A 14,369-nucleotide genomic window follows, 5' to 3' on the forward strand; every position below is an offset into this window, starting at 1 on the left:
TACTAATACATTACAACGGAACGATTTGACTAGTGCAGTGTTAGCTAGCTAGCTACATAGCTGTCTTTGTCATAGCTTGATAATTGTGTAGTTTAGTAATTATCGAGGTTAGCTAGGTTAGCTAGCCAGCTATTTCCGTCCCCCGCGACGCCATTGTTCCATACCTAGCCATACCTAGCCAACTATTACCGACGAGCAGCATTGTAGAAACTAAATACATTACAAAGGAATGTCTTGATTAGTGTTATGTTATGTTAGCTAGCTACAAAGTTGCTTTTGTATAATAGCCAACCTCTACCGACTAGCAGCACTGTAGAAACTATTACATTACAACGGAACGATTTGACTAGTGCAGTGTTAGCTAGCTAGCTACATAGCTGTCTTTGTCATAGCTTGATAATTGTGTAGTTTAGTAATTATCGAGGTTAGCTAGGTTAGCTAGGTTAGCTAGCCAGCTATTTCCGTCCCCCGCGATGCCATTGTTCCATACCCAGCCAACTATTACCGACGAGCAGCATTGTAGAAACTAAATACATTACAAAGGAACGTCTTGATTAGTGTTATGTTAGGTTAGCTAGCTACAAAGTTGCTTTTGTATAATAGCCAACCTCTACCGACTAGCAGCACTGGAGAAACTATTACATTACAATGGAACGACTTGATTAGTGTAGTGTTGTGTTAGTTAGCTAGCATTTTCGTCATTTTAGTCAATAAGATTTTCGCAACGTAAGCTTAACTTTCTGAACATTCGAGACGTGTAAGTCCACTTGTCATTCCAATCTCCTTTGCATTAGCGTAGCCTCTTCTGTAGCTTGTCAACTATGTGTCTGTCTATCCCTGTTCTCTCCCCTCTGCACAGGCCATACAAACACTTCACACCGCGTGGCCGCTGCCACTCTAACCTGGTGGTCCCAGTGCGCACGACCCACGTGGAGTTCCAGGTCTCCGGCAGCCTCTGGAACTGCCGGTCTGCGGCCAACAAGGCTGAGTTCATCTCAGCCTATGCTACCCTCCAGTCCCTAGACTTCCTGGCGCTGACGGAAACATGGATTACCACAGATAACACTGCTACTCCTACTGCTCTCTCCTCGTCTGCCTACGTGTTCTCGCATACCCCTAGAGCATCGAGCCAGCGGGGTGGTGGCACTGGAATCCTAATCTCTCCCAAGTGGACATTCTCTCTTTCTCCCCTGACCCATCTGTCTATCTCCTCATTTCAATTCCATGCTGTCACAGTTACCAGCCCTTTCAAGCTTAACATCCTTATCATTTATCGCCCTCCAGGTTCCCTTGGAAAGTTCATCAATGAGCTTGATGCCTTGATAAGTTCCTTCCCTGAGGATGGCTCACCTCTCACAGTTCTGGGTGACTTTAACCTCCCCACGTCTACCTTTGACTCATTCCTCTCTGCCTCCTTCTTTCCACTCCTCTCCTCTTTTGACCTCACCCTCTCACCTTCCCCCCTACTCACAAGGCAGGCAATACGCTTGACCTCATCTTTACTAGATGCTGTTCTTCCACTAATCTCATTGCAACTCCCCTCCAAGTCTCCGACCACTACCTTGTATCCTTTTCCCTCTCGCTCTCATCCAACACTTCTCACTCTGCCCCTACTCGGATGGTATTGCGCCGTCCCAACCTTCGCTCTCTCTCTCCCGCTACTCTCTCCTCTTCCATCCTATCATCTCTTCCCTCTGCTCAAATCTTCTCCAACCTATCTCCTGATTCTGCCTCCTCAACCCTCCTCTCCTCCCTTTCTGCATCCTTTGATTTTCTCTGTCCCCTATCCTCCAGGCCGGCTCGGTCCTCCACTCCTGCGCCGTGGCTCGACGACTCACTGCGAGCTCACAGAACAGGGCTCCGGGCAGCCGAGCGGAAATGGAGGAAAACTCGCCTCCCTGCGGACCTGGCATCCTTTCACGCCCTCCTCTCTACATTTTCCTCTTCTGTCTCTGCTGCTAAAGCCACTTTCTACCACTCTAAATTCCAAGCATCTGCCTCTAACCCTAGGAAGCTCTTTGCTACCTTCTCCTCCCTCCTGAATCCTCCTCCCCCTCCCCCCTCTCTGCGGATGACTTCGTCAACCATTTTGAAAAGAAGGCTGATGACATCCGATCCTCGTTTGCTAAGCCAAACGACACCGCTGGTCCTGCTCACACTGCCCTACCCTGTGCTTTGACCTCTTTCTCCCCTCTCTCTCCAGATGAAATCTCGCGTCTCGTGACGGCCGGCCGCCCAACAACCTGCCCACTTGACCCTATCCCCTCCTCTCTTCTCCAGACCATTTCCGGAGACCTTCTCCCCTACCTCACCTCGCTCATCAACTCATCCTTGACCGCTGGCTACGTCCCTTCCGTCTTCAAGAGAGCGAGAGTTGCACCCCTTCTGAAAAAACCTACACTCGATCCCTCCGACATCAACAACTACAGACCAGTATCCCTTCTTTCTTTTCTCTCCAAAACTCTTGAACGTGCCGTCCTTGGCCAGCTCTCCTGCTATCTCTCTCAGAATGACCTTCTTGATCCTAATCAGTCAGGTTTCAAGACTGGGCATTCAACTGAGACTGCTCTTCTCTGTGTCACGGAGGCTCTCCGCACTGCTAAAGCTAACTCTCTCTCCTCTGCTCTCATCCTTCTAGACCTATCTGCTGCCTTTGATACTGTGAACCATCAGATCCTCCTCTCCACCCTCTCCGAGCTGGGCATCTCCGGCGCGGCCCATGCTTGTATTGCGTCCTACCTGACAGGTCGCTCCTACCAGGTGGCGTGGCGAGAATCTGTCTCCGCACCACATGCTCTCACCACTGGTGTCCTCCAGGGCTCTGTTCTAGGCCCTCTCCTATTCTCACTATACACCAAGTCACTTGGCTCGGTCATATCCTCACATGGTCTCTCCTATCATTGCTACGCAGACGACACACAATTAATCTTCTCCTTTCCCCCTTCTGATAACCAGGTGGCGAATCGCATCTCTGCATGTCTGGCAGACATATCAGTGTGGATGACGGCTCACCACCTCAAGCTGAACCTCGGCAAGACGGAGCTGCTCTTCCTCCCGGGGAAGGACTGCCCGTTCCATGATCTCACCATCACGGTTGACAACTCCCTTGTGTCCTCCTCCCAGAGTGCTAAGAACCTTGGCGTGACCCTGGACAACACCCTGTCGTTCTCCACTAACATCAAGGCGGTGACCCGATCCTGTAGGTTCATGCTCTACAACATTCGCAGAGTACGACCCTGCCTCACACAGGAAGCGGCGCAGGTCCTAGTCCAGGCACTTGTCATCTCCCGTCTGGATTACTGCAACTCGCTATTGGCTGGGCTCCCTGCCTGTGCCATTAAACCCCTACAACTCATCCAGAACGCCGCAGCCTGTCTGGTGTTCAACCTTCCCAAGTTCTCTCACGTCACCCCGCTCCTCCGCTCTCTCCACTGGCTTCCAGTTGAAGCTCGCATCCGCTACAAGTCCATGGTGCTTGCCTACGGAGCTGTGAGGGGAACGGCACCTCCGTACCTTCAGGCTCTGATCAGGCCCTACACCCAAACAAGGGCACTGCGTTCATCCACCTCTGGCCTGCTCGCCTCCCTACCTCTGAGGAAGCACAGTTCCCACTCAGCCCAGTCAAAACTGTTCGCTGCTCTGGCACCCCAATGGTGGAACAAGCTCCCTCACGACGCCAGGACAGCGGAGTCAATCACCACCTTCCGGAGACACCTGAAACCCCACCTCTTTAAGGAATACCTGGGATAGGATAATAAGTAATAAGTAATCCTTCTAACCCCCCCCCCCCCCCAAAGATTTAGATGCACTATTGTAAAGTGGTTGTTCCACTGGATATCATAAGGTGAATGCACCGATTTGTAAGTCGCTCTGGATAAGAGCGTCTGCTAAATGACTTAAATGTAAATGTTAAATGTACTCTGTGGGTTGAGAGACTGGACCCCTTGCATTATCTCGCAATTCTTCTTTGAAAAACGCCTCTGCAGCTCAGCTATGAGACTGTCAAACACAAAGCACTTGATAAAAGATAGCTCTTTGGAAGCTCTCACCATCACTTTGGTCACAATCTTTCTGTCCTACAGTGCTCATCAACAATGAGTCGTGAAATCTTAAGCTTGTTTTAGGCTGTCTTTTACACACTGTTTGTTATTTTTGCAGTGCTTTGCAATCTCTTCAACCTCTTTCCATAGTTCTCCAAAGTAACCCTCACTTCTATAGTCCTGTAATGTGTCTGTAAGGGCACCTACAAGATCCACAGCCCTTGCTAGGTCAAGAGAGCTGTCAGAAAGACATTTGGCATCACCAAACACTTTACAAAAGGTAACCAAAAGCAGTATGAAATATAAATCTATCTGAGAAAGAAGGCCCCTTGCCTCCACTGATCTATCACCACTATTTTCAAGTGTGATATCCTGTAGCACTCTCAGAACTGCTGGAAGCCTTTCCCTCAGATTACGGCATGCCATGTATCTGCATGCCCACCTTACATCCGTAAGTCTCTGTTGTTCCCTGGGCTACTGCTGTGGACACAGCTCTTTCTGAACTGCAAGCCACTTGAGATGAGCGTACGAGCCACATACAAAGTTTTAAAGCTTCTGCAGGAAAGCAAAAAAGTTAACTGACTCAGGCACTGATTTTACAGCATCGACAAGAACCAAGTCAAACAATGTGCATTACAGTGCACATAAAATGCAAATCTTGCACTGTTTTTAATCCGTGCAGACACACCAGAATGCTTTCCGCTCATGACGGAGGCACCGTCATAGCCTTGTCCCAGAAGATTATTTCTGTAGTTCAGACCATGTTTTTCAAGGCAATCAATTCTAATTTTTTGTGAGACCTGCTGCATCTAACCTTTCAGCTGACTGAAAGTGTAAAAAGCTTTTGTGGATGGCCCCGTTGTAATAGTACCTTACAACTGAAGACATTTGTTATTTTTCTTTAAATCTTTGATTTCATCTGCAATTACACTACAAACTTCACTTTCTTTGACTTCTCTTATTATTTCACTTTGTACCATCTCAGCTCAGCCCTGAAGAACTTCCTTCTGGATTTGGTGTCTTGTGTACTTACAGTGGGGGAAAAAGTATTTGATCCCCTGCTGATTTTGTACGTTTGCCCACTTACAAAGAAATGATCAGTCTATAATTTTAATAGTAGGTTTATTTGAACAGTGAGAGACAGAATAACAGCAAACAAATCGAGAAAAACCCATGTCAAAAATTTTATAAAATGATTTGCATTTTAATGAGGGAAATAAGTATTTGACCCCTCTGCAAAACATGACTTAGTACTTGGTGGCAAAACCCTTGTTGGCGATCACAGAGGTCAGACGTTTCTTGTAGTTGGCCACCAGGTTTGCACACATCTCAGGAGGGATTTTGTCCCACTCCTCTTTGCAGATCTTCTCCAAGTCATTAAGGTTTCGAGGCTGATGTTTGGCAACTCGAACCTTCAGCTCCCTCCACAGATTTTCTATGGGATTAAGGTCTGGAGACTGGCTAGGCCACTCCAGGACCTTAATGTGCTTCTTCTTGAGCCACTCCTTTGTTGCCTTGGCCGTGTGTTTTGGGTCATTGTCATGCTGGAATACCCATCCACGACCCATTTTCAATGCCCTGGCTGAGGGAAGGAGGTTCTCACCCAAGATTTGATGGTACATGGCCCCGTCCATCGTCCCTTTGATGCGGTGAAGTTGTCCTGTCCCCTTAGCAGAAAAACACCCCCAAAGCATAATGTTTCCACCTCCATGTTTGACAGTGGAGATGGTGTTCTTGGGGTCATAGGCAGCATTCCTCCTCCTCCAAACACGGCAAATTGAGTTGATGTCAAAGAGCTCCATTTTGGTCTCATCTGACCACAACAATTTCACCAGTTGTCCTCTGAGTCATTCAGATGTTCATTGGCAAACTTCAGACGGGCATGTATATGTATTCTTGAGCAGGGGGACCTTGCGGGCGCTGCAGGATTTCAGTCCTTCACGGCGTAATGTGTTACCAATTGTTTTCTTGGTGACTATGTTCCCAGCTTCCTTGAGATCATTGACAAGATCCTCCCGTGTAGTTCTGGGCTGATTCCTCACCGTTCTCATGATCATTGCAACTCCATGAGGTGAGATCTTGCATGGAGCCCCAGGCCGAGGGATATTGACAATTCTTTTGTGTTTCTTCCATTTGCGAATAATCGCACCAAATGTTGTCACCTTCTCACCAAGCTGCTTGGTGATGGTCTTGTAGCCCATTCCAGCCTTGTGTAGGTCTACAATCTTGTCCCTGACATCCTTGGAGAGCTCTTTGGTCTTGGCCATGGTGGAGAGTTTGGAATCTGATTGATTGATTGCTTCTGTGGACAGGTGTCTTTTTTACAGGTAACAAGCTGCGGTTAGGAGCACTCCCTTTAAGAGTGTGCTCCTAATCTCTGCTGGTTACCTGTATAAAAGACACCTGGGAGCCAGATATCTTTCTGATTGAGAGGGGATCAAATACTTATTTCCCTCATTAAAATGCAAATCAATTTCTAACATTTTTGACATGCGTTTTTCTGGATATTTTTGTTGTTATTCTGTCTCTCACTGTTCAAGTAAACCTACTATTAAAATTATAGACTGATCATTTCTTTGTAAGTGGGCAAACGTACAAAATCAGTAGGGGATCAAATACTTTTTTCCCCCACTGTAGCATTGCCACATGCATGCATCCTTTTCTCTATGAGAGTGTCATGCTTTGCTATTTCTTCTAAGATTGTCAAAAAATTACCCTTGTTGTGAGAGTCATAAGACTCTCGATGACATCTCTGCGCTATATTTTGAGTGGCAGTTAATAGGAGCACATCTGAAATTGTTTTAATGCAAGAACAGTTTTCCTCCGCTTTATTTTTCCGGTCCTCATTTATGACATCTAACATTGATGAGTTGCTGTCAATAGCCCTTTTATGCTGATTCCAAGCATACATAGATTTGATATGATGCTCTGCCTTCGAATGGAGCTTAAGCCCAGAATCTTTAAACAGCGCCTTTTTCCAGTTACAAAAACCATGTGAAGGCAGATTAAGGTGTATTGAGCAGAGAAAAATGCCTACAGGCGAAACAATAAGTCGAATCTTGATTTACAGAATATTCAAGCCAAGAATTGTCCTTATACTAGGAGCAGTTGAAAGCCCTTTTCCTAGTACCACGCTGAGTTCTGGGAAATGTTTTCAAACATGGCTGTACAGGACCCTCTTCTCTGGATCTTGAAATGTCTGAAATACAAGTTAAATAATGTGTCATATCTCTATGGAAATGTATAATTAAGGGATCCACAATATTAGATACTAACAGCTGCTAACTAAAATGTGTAGTTTAAAGTATAGGCCTAGCCTACCATCGGGTCCTTTTAGAACAGCATATCTGGTGCTTGATGCAGTTGGGAAAGGCTCAATGACATCTCCTGGCAGCTCTGGCTCACTGTCGTGCTCAGAGCCAGAGGTCTCTGTGTCATCCCTTGATATATCTATTACATTAAAATAACACAAGAATCATTAGTGTATAATCACACCAAAAATGCCACAGCCATCAAACCAAGAACACACATGAATCAACAACCAACATTTTAAAGTGAGGCTTTATCTGACAAAACCATCTATTACAAGCTGAAGCTAAACTTAAATTCTGAACTGGGCATGTGACTGACTGCCTGGTAGATGCTCTGACCTGGTGGTGGTAGACAGGGTCCTTGTGAAGTCTGACCACACTGACTCTGACTAGCCTCAGGTAGGGAGCTGCTCTGGGGTCCGAAGGTGATGCATCGGCTAGGGTCTGTTTGCACCTGATCTGCCTGTTTGTGCTTCCTTAAAAAGAAGTCTGATATCGCTCCCTTTCTTTTCATGTTTATTTGACCCTATGCAAAAATAAGACAGTCTATGGTTACATCTAAGCATCCAATTACCCACATTTAGACCAATCTCAATCTTTATTACAAATCCCCATTATCATAACTGTAGCTTAAAATCATCTACCAGCCTAAGTTACTAGTTAGATCATGGCTAGCCCTACTCTGCAGTAAGTAACTTAGCTAACTATAATTTATTACACCTTTACGATAGCAAACAGGCTATCTGCAAATTGTGGTAATCTTTTTAGTAACGTTAACAGATTGATAATAACAATTGTTTGTTTTCAGTTCAAGTACGAAAATCTAACTGAGTTAATGGATTTTAAATTGCTGGTTGTTAACTTGCTGAACACTGATAGCTGTAGCCTACTAGTTACCCCACATTAGCTAAACATTCGTATACTGTAACTGACGACACTGCACTGTATATGCGTGTATTACTAGCACAGATGTAAACATAATGTTAGGCTAAATTGGGAACAGATCTCTCTTATCTGATTAACTGTCTGTTAATGGAGCCTAAGGTCTAATGTTAACTTACACAGTGACTCAACTTTCGTAAAAGTTGTTCAGGAAACCTAAACCTGATGCTAAACCTTAAAACTTACTTCAAATATGATGCTTTCGCCGCTGTGGAAACACTCTCTTCTTCTTCTGTATGTTCTTCTCAATCCTATTCTTCTGTTCTTCTCAATCCTATTCTTCTGTATCTCTCAACCAACGTTCATTTTCTCTCTTCCTCGTCTTCAATTTGAAAAATGCGCCGCCGAACATCAAAATAAATTCTTCTTTCAACAAGAGGTGAAATGAGGTGTCAATCAGCATCAAACTGCCAGTAGCGAATTCAATTTTGGGGTGGCACCCGGGGTGGCCAAACAGATGTCAGGGGTGTCCAGTGCCACCCCGGACACCCCTCTGGCTCTGCCCCTGGTGTTAGGAATGTCTGTCACCTTACCTACGTTTAAGCACAACTAAACACAACATTTAATTCAAGAAATATTTTCAATCTCGTTGTGTTGTTATTACTCAACTGTGTAAGGCCTCATTATAATTTTTTTCCAGCATACTTTGTTTCTGGTTGACTTTTAGAATAGTTTGTTTTAAAATCTATGTTTCCTCATGCACATTGATTGATTATTTGATCATATACTAAACTCAGCAAAAAAAAAGCATCCTCTCACTGTCAACTGCATTTATTTTCAGCAAACTTAACATGTGTAAATATTTGTATGAACATAACAAGATTCAACAACTGAGACATACACTGAACAAGTTCCACAGACATGTGACTAACAGGAATGGAATAATGTGTCCCTGAACAAAGGGGGGTCAAAATCAAAAGTAACAGTCAGTATCTGGTGTAGCTACCAGCTGCATTAGGTACTGAAGTGCACCTCCTCCTCATGGACTGCAACAGATTTGCCAGATCTTTCTGTGACATGTTACCCCACTCATCCACCAAGGCACCTGCAAGTTCCCAGACATTTCTGGGGGGGAATGGTCCTAGCCTTCACCCTCGAATCCAACACAGCCCAGACGTGCTCAAGGGGATTGAGATCCGGGCTCTTCGCTGGCCATGGCAGAACACTGACATTCCTGTCTTGCAGGAAATCAAGCACAGAACAAGCAGTATGGCTGGTGGCATTGTCATACTGGAGGGTCATGTCCACCTCCAAATCGATCCCACTCCAGAGTACAGGCCTCGGTGTAACGCTCATTCCTTCGACGATAAACGCGAATCCGACCATCACCCCTGGTGAGACAAAACCGTGATTCGTCAGTGAAGAGCACTTTTTGCCAGTCCTGTCTGGTCCAGCGACGGTTGGTTTGTTCCCATAGGCGACGATGTTGCCGGTGATGTCTGGTGAGGACCTGCCTTACAACAAGCCTACAAGCCCTCAGTCCAGCCTCTCTCAGCCTATTGTGGACAGTCTGAGCACTGATGGAGGGATTGTGCGTTCCTGGTGTAACTCGGGCAGTTGTTGTTGCCATCCTGTACAGGTGTGATGTTCGGATGTACCGATCCTGTGCAGGTGTTGTTACACGTGGTCTGCCACTGCGAGGATGATCAACTGTTGGTCCTGTCTCCCAGTACCACTGTCGTAGGTGTCTCACAGTACGGACATTGCAATTTATTGCCCTGGCCACATCTGCAGTACTCACGCCTCCTTCCAGCATACCTAAGGCACGTTCACGCAGATGAGCAGGGACCCTGGGCATCTTTCTTTTGGTGTTTTTCAGAGTCAGTAGAAAGGCCTCTTTAGTGTCCTAAGTTTTCATAACTGTGACCTTTATTGCCTACCGTCTGTAAGCTGTTAGTGTCTTAACGAACGTTCCACAGGTGCATGTTCATTAATTGTTTATGGTGCATTGAACAAGCATGGGAAACAGTGTTTAAACCCTTTACAATGAAGATCTGTGAAGTAATTTAGATTTTTCCGAATTATCTTTGAAAGACAGGGTGCTGAAAAAGGGACGTTTCTTTTTTTGCTGAGTTTATACAAAGATAAATAACTTACATTTTTCTAAACTAATCCAATCTGTAAGGGGTTGGACTTTTTCCAATCTGTAAGGAGTTGGCTAGATTGCACCTGATGCTGAGATGGTTGTTCCAGTTTAGATGGTTTAGGTAGTCTTATTTATTTAGTCTTTTACCATAGCACTCATTCTGAGTGCAGGTTGTGGGTGATAAGATATTCCAGTTGTTGGATATCCTCCCTCTGGCTGGATTCTGATGGGAATTACTAATCAATTCCCAAACCAGTGTATTGTGACTTGCAGGTCTGTTGTGGCCCATGAGCCAGGAATTTCAGACCACAATGTTGAGAACAACTAGGCCATAACTAAAGGTCATATGAATGTTTTAATATGTGAAAGGTTTAGTTTTAATTGAAACACATTCACTCAAGCAGTCACTTGGTGAAGGCTTCTGGAATACAAGTTATTGAATGCAACAATTATGTCTCTGTCACTAACAAACACAGTCATATGTGGGTATCTCTCACCTTCACTCAAAAGGCATGAGGGGAAATATGCAAATATAGCTTTACACCATATAATGTTAAAACAACACCTCCAGTGTTTAGTGTTCAAAACATGTTCTGGTGTTTACAATCTAAACACTGTGACAGGTTTCCATTGAAATTCTAAATGAACACGTTTAAAAAGTGTTACAGAAAAGTGTTTAGTTATATGTTCAGATCCTAAACACTTGGTTTTATAGTGTACAGTAGACAGAATATAGGATCTAACTACATTGTATGATGCTGTTTAATATCTGTCTCCTTTTGGAACTAAATCAATGATTTAGAGATGGCTTGTTAGATGTGTGTCTACTCCGATGGTAATTCAAAGAGAAGGACATTGCTAAACTGTATATGTGTGTGAGTGCAGGACTAGGAGAACATTCAAGTGCGTATCGACACTGTAATTAGAGAACAGAAAGCTGCAGCTTGACACTGCTTGGTTTTCCATTGTCGTTTGGTCTTTGTTGTTCGACGGAAGAAAAAAAGATTTCCCAGTTTCCCAGTTATGTTTTCATCAAAGCTTTTCTTTGGCACTTCAGAGCAAAGTCAGTATGGAAATGTGTTGTGCTGCCTGGAAAGCTGTCAAAAAGCTCCCACCTTGGATGAGAAACCATGGTAATTCAACTGGGCTCCTGTCTTCTGTGTGTTCAGGTCTCCTCATTATTCAGCTTTGCAGGGTAATGGCGTCTTGCTCTGTTTTATCTGTCAGCTCACAGAAAACTATAGTTTTTTAGCCCTGTATTTTAGATGCCAACATCAAAGGCAGCTGTCTTGACACAAGAGGGGATTTTTTTTATAACAAAAAAAAAGAGGAAACCCTCCCGGTAGGCGAAAATTGAATCTCTTTACGTCTAGGGTGATGTGTGTATTGAGAATAGATTTGTTGGTTGGCATCTATGTGTTTGTTCTGAAGTAAACAGCACGGCTTGTTTGGGTGTAACTGTCAGGTAACTGTGTGTGTCCCGTGTGAAAATGGGTTTGTTCGCAAAGTGGGAAATTCACTCTCGCTGTCTGATCAATGGGGATTTAAGTTACCAGTGACAAATGCATAAGTGGAGTCAGGAAAGATGCACCCCTGGCATAACAGCAACAGCAGCCACAAATTCCATGAGCAAGTTTTGGGATGTTTTTTTCTTAGTTTTTACCAACTGAATGCCACAAAAAGTATTTTACAAACAAGAACATGGACTTGGGCCAGTAACTTTGTTTTGAGTTTGATTTAACTTAGTTATTCTCTGAGCCCCCTCACAACTTTTCCCTAGCTATCCCATCCAATCCCTTCCGCTGTCTGTGTTCATATGGAACCACTGCGCCCTTGGGTGGTGCCCCCGCCACAGCTGCAGTGGTATTAGCAAGGTGTATGCGAGCGTGTGTGTGTGTGTGTGTGTGTGTGTGTGTGTGTGTGTGTGTGTGTGTGTGCGCGAGGGAGGACTCTTCAGAAGATGGGTAGAGCAAATTAAAACTCACCGCAGGAAATGTTCGCTCTTGGCACTCTTCATCCCGAGCAGCTGCACACACCCGACCATCATCTGCCATTTTGACACATCCACAGGGCGTAGCAGGGGTGCCAACTTGACACCCCACAGCTCCTAGAGTCTCCAGGCCCCTGCCTCCAGCCAAACAGGTGTGTGACATCATGCCACTGGTTCCTCTTCGGGGCCAGGGGAACAGGCACAGTGACTGGAGAAGAAAGGTGGGAGGTGGAGGGAACAAAAGGAGGTTAGACCTTTACCTGACAAGCTCATTGATAACGTTTGGGAGCAGAGCCCTTAAGTTGGTGGCAAATTGCCTATGAATTCCCCTGCAGATTGCTGGCCAGAGTCCGGTGCTGGGCGCTAAATGGGCTCATTAGTTATGATTTTTTGGAGTTAGTAGAGAGTTTCACACTCCATAACAGAACATGTTACTGTAAATCCAGAGACGTTATTAATCTGTGAAGGGTTATTGACGTCCAACTGTTGTTTGAAATCTGAACATTACAAAATAGTACATTTACTCAATTGGAGATAGTGATATAATTCAACCACAAATATTTTTCTTTGTCTCTCTTAAAACCTGTTGAGGCCAGGGGGCAGGATCTTATCCCGGTGTTGGGATTCATTGTCATGTGACCATGGCGGGGAATTCAAAACTGCAAGAGTAATCATTTCAAATAATCAAATAATCAACTATTTTCCTCCATTTGAAAGATATATCTCCTAAATCTAACCACACTGTCCGATTTTCAGAGGCTTTACGGAGAATGCATAAAGTTAGGTTATGTGAGGAGAGTACATTGACAATAGCTGCGTGTAATGTTTAGCCAATTCAAAGAAGGGCATCAACAGACAGAAAACTAGCTAGAATTATGCACTTACCTTTGACAATCTGCATCAGATGACACTCATAGGACATTATGTTAGACAATACATGCATTTTTAGTTCCATCAAGTTCATATTTATATCCAAAAACAGCATTTACAGTCGCGGTGAAATTCAGAATTTTTTTCGGCTCGAATGCTCCCAGTGAATCCAGCATTACAAATCACGGAATTACTATTCGAAAACATTGGTAAATTATAATATTGTCATTCAAAGAATAATATATTATCATCTCGTAATTGCTACCGAATGGCCAGATCTCAAAATAACTTTACTGGGAAATCACATTTTGCTATAAACTGGGTACTATGCTAACAACATAAGCTAAGCTATAAGCTAAGCTAAACCGTTAGCATTAGCATCATCTAATATCGATAATAACATTCTAAATATCCCCTTACCTTTGATTATCTCCATCAGAAGGCGCTGCCAGCGATCCCAGGTCCAGAACAAATGTGGTTTCTTTTGACAAAGTTCATAATTTATGTCCAAATAGTTAGCGTTCAGTAGGCTCCCACAAAATGAGGTGGGCAGTGTAAAGTCACGCCGAAAAGCTAAAAAAAAACCTAGTAAATAATCTATTTATGTTTGTTCAAACATGTCAAACGTTGTTTAGCATTAATCTTTTGGTCCATTTTTAACGTGAAACATCAGTAAACATCAGTAATATTTTCACACAACCTATCAAGTGTCTAGAATAAACGATTATGACAAAGACACTCTTCTCAGATTCATGCGCAGGCGCAAAAAATGAAGTGATGACGTGTCAACTTGTAAGCATTCTAATTCGGTCTGTATTCATGACAGATGCTTCAAACAACTTTCTAAAGATCGTTGACATCTAGTGGAAGCAGTAGGAGTTGCGAACTGAATCCTTTCTCACTGTGGTATCTATAAAACAATGACACTAAATAGTACAGTCACAAAATTCTCTTTTTTTTAAATCTATTTTTCACAGGTTTTTGCCTGCAATATGAGTTTTGTTATACTTACAGACACCATTCAAACTGTTTTAGAAAATTCAGAGTGTTTTCTATCCAAATCTGGTAATAATATGCATATCCTAGCTTCTGGGTTGGTGTAGGTGGCAGTTAAAAATGCGCACATATTT

This window comes from Salmo trutta, chromosome 18, assembly GCF_901001165.1.
Source record: "Salmo trutta chromosome 18, fSalTru1.1, whole genome shotgun sequence".
Classification (NCBI taxonomy): Eukaryota; Metazoa; Chordata; class Actinopteri; order Salmoniformes; family Salmonidae; genus Salmo; species Salmo trutta.